This window comes from Nesoenas mayeri (assembly GCF_963082525.1).
Source record: "Nesoenas mayeri genome assembly, chromosome: 12".
In the NCBI taxonomy this organism is placed as follows: domain Eukaryota; kingdom Metazoa; phylum Chordata; class Aves; order Columbiformes; family Columbidae; genus Nesoenas; species Nesoenas mayeri.
In genome coordinates, this window is record NC_137547.1 from 15,219,533 (window position 1) to 15,223,183 (window position 3,651).

Sequence of the window (3,651 nt, forward strand, 5' to 3'; positions counted from 1 at the left end):
ACCAGACTTGTATTAGCTCCATTTTAGAGGAAGGTAAAAGGGTTTCAGGGAGATTTAATTGCAACCATGACTCAGATCTACACAACGGAAAAAAAATATATATAGGCAGAAAAAGTGGTTTACAGACTGTTCCCAGAATTAGGAGCATGTCCTGGTTAGGGTCTCCAGGTTTCAAGGTTAAAGTGCTTAATTTTATTTCAAGCTTTTGAATTAAAACCATTTAACAGGGATTTCCATTTATCATGCAATTTCTTTCTAGACCTGAATCTAATCCCCAAACCTGCTTATTTGTTTTTACTTTCATTATAGCCTTATCAGTGATTAACCTGCAATTGCATTTAATCTTTTTAAAAGATTGCTCTGACTATAAATACAGAGAAGCTACCTGCCCTGTTTCTATTCAGAGGAAAACAGCTTCCTTCACAGTCAGATGTTTATGGTTGGTTGTATTATTCCTTTTGTAAGTGGATTTTTTTACCAGAGACATTTGTCTTCTTCAGCTTCATACAGAACTTTATTTCAGTATTCCACGGGGAATACGAATACACTTCCAGTATAAAAAGTGTATATATACATATAAAAGTATTTACATATATTAAAACAGTATATATAAAGCCTCCAGTAAAGATGCTACTTGTGATAATAAGACAAAACCTAATGCATGAATACAGATCCAACAACAGCAAGCTCTGCTTCTTCCTTCAGCAATTATCTATTCCACTTTTTTCACTCAAAAGCAGAAATAGCTAAAATATCAAGGCAAGAAGACCTGGTTTCTATGACTATGGACCTCTGAGAAATCCCTTAATCAGAAATATAAGTCAGGAGGAAGACTGCAATGCAGAATTTCCAAGGTGTCGGACTGGCAATGAGTAATTGCATGGCAAGATCCCCCAAATACTGCATTAATATTATTAGAGGATCTCATATCAGATCTATCCAACACATCAAAGCGGAATGTGCAAAAGCTAATAAGAAATGCAGTAAAGGTACATGGAGCGTTACCAAATCCATCAAGAACGTCACAAGGGCAGTGGAAAGAACAGACCTGTGATAAGAGCTGCAAGATATTTCATAGGACCCAGTACAAAGGAAGCCCATTGCAAATACAGCAAAACTGGAGAAAGAATGGAATTACAAAGTTCAGCAGAAAGCCAGTTTATGGTAATCCCCAAACCAAGAGGCACTAAATGAGCTGCCCATCTCCTTCATCTACTTGTGATTTTTAAGTAGTCCTACACAGCAAACAGATCTCAGCTCAACTCTCCAACTCAGCCTCTAAACCCAACCCTACCTTGACCTTAATTATTGCCTGGAAAATAATCTCCCTAAAGAATTAAAGCCATAAACAGATCAAAGAGGAGGATAACTTCACATTTCCCCGCAATTCCAGAATTACCAGTTATGTATCCACCACAATCTAATGCTGCAACTTGAAAATTAAGATTTTCACACAAGTATTTGCCATTTAAGAAAGTTTTTTTCCCTTCTTCTGGTGATTAAAAAAATATAACAATTCTATTACTAGTATTACGTGACCTGTGAGCCTCTAAAAAGTTTATTGGAAAATCTGTGAAGCACACGTGGGGATTTACCGGCTCCGTTGGTGCAGCAGTGAGCAAAAAGACAGAAAGCAACTGGAATGTTGAAATAAATCCACAGCAAACAAATGGTAATCTACATGGTGTTTATTGTAGATGTAGTGAATTATGAAAGCCATTACAGCCCATGATTTATTTAAACGTTTTTTCTAAACTATGTCAAATCATAGCAGCAAATCAGAACCCTAGCTTGACTTTTGCACATTTCCTCCTTTGCTTATATAAATATTTATCTAGTGGAAACAAAAAATACTTTGCGCTCCCTATTGAAACCTTCCACCCTGCATGGAACTCCTTGCAAATGACTGAGGACAAGAAACCTTTAGGAAGGCTTGGGTGAGCCCAGGTTTTCCCCTGAAATATTATGGGCAGTGGTGGCTTTAGACCCTCCTGTGGTATATCGGAGCTCATTAAATTTGTTTAAAAGAGAGAAAGCCACTGTTAATTAACACTAATATATATTCTAGCTCTTTCCATCACAGAAAACCATCTATTTTGCCAGAGAGGGGAAAAAAATGCAATAAAGTAAGAAGACGTTGTAGGAGGTGAAGATCAGCCCCAGGCTGCTGATGGGAAGAGGGATCACCCACCTATGGGGATGGCGCCGGTGCTGACACCCGTCATGAACAGCCAGAGCTGTGGAACCTGCAGCACTGCTCACAGGATTTGCTGAACACCTGAAAAATCCCTCAGCCGCGGCTCCAGGGCTGCTCCTTGCAGCAGAACCTGCCCCAGCTTTTCCTCCAGGGGATGGAAACTGGCTCCTCTCAATGGAGCCAGCAGTGCCATGGAGACCTTGACAGCCAAACCCAGCACCATCTCACCCACTAAGCTCTTGTTGGTGCAAGGTGTGAGGAAGGTGAGGAACTGGTGGTGCTGGTGGAAGATTGGATGCCTTGAGCCACCAGCTGGGTGTGTTGGCTGCTGACCAGGCATTCACCTTCCCATCCAGCACCTTCACAAGCACCCTGGTGCAGTGATGAGCAAGACCAGAGTGACTTCTCCGTGGAAACAAGGCCCAGAGCCAATCAAGTGACCAAAAGGGGATGGAAATGTGGCAGGCCACTGAAGTCCAGCAATGAGCACAGGGACCTCCTGCATGCTTGTGCACACTTGTTTGCACGCTACGGGCTCTGTTCTGACTCTGAAACACTGGCTGGAAGAGGATAGCACTTACTACACTTCTCTTTCCTGTCCCAGCTGGAAAGCAACACGGCTTCTCCAATCCTGCTCTCAGTTTATCCCTCCAGTAGCGGCAGGTTGGTGCAACCATGGAAACCCAGGGCTGGAAGGGATCTCGAGGAACATCTCATCCAGGATTGTGCTTCTCCGTCACTGAAAGATGTTCATCAAACCTCTCTGTAACAGCCACCAGTGATGGAGAGCCCACCACCTCCCCGGGGTGGGCAGCCAGCAGGAACTCCTCTTTCAGCAGCAAACCCAGGGTGGTCTTGGCATCACACAGGGACCCTCAAACATCTTGTCTGTGAACACCAGAACGGACCTCGGCCTCCTTGTGACAGTACGATTTGGTCTGTGATAGGCTTGTGAGCATAGTCCACATCTTTTTTGGATGAATCACTCTCCAGCTGCTGCTGGCAACCTTGAGCCCAACAGAGAAACCTTTTTTTCTCTTTTTCTGGTTGTTCCTGGCCAAGTGGTGACTCAGCTGTCAGAGGTGAATAACTCCTCACGCTTTATCTGAACACTCATTAACCATCCAGAGCCATAAAAAGCAATTTCTTCAGGGTTCCTTCTCCGTAAGGCTGGATTTTGAAACAAGAGGACTGGCCTGAGATTTAGCGGGAATGTTCATAAGGACGCTCAATAAAAATAGATCTCCAGAGCATGGAAACCTTGTATGGTTCTGGGTCATATGTCAGAGGGCTCTATCAACAGCGGGTGAAGGTCTAGGCAGAAAAGAAAGGCAGATCCTACCCGCAGCACCTAGCAAAGCCTACAGTCGCTGCATGAAAATCTTTAATGACAAAAAGCTTCTACCCCAGGTGTTTGCTTGACTCCTACTCCTGCTCCAGGACCTGCTTGATTT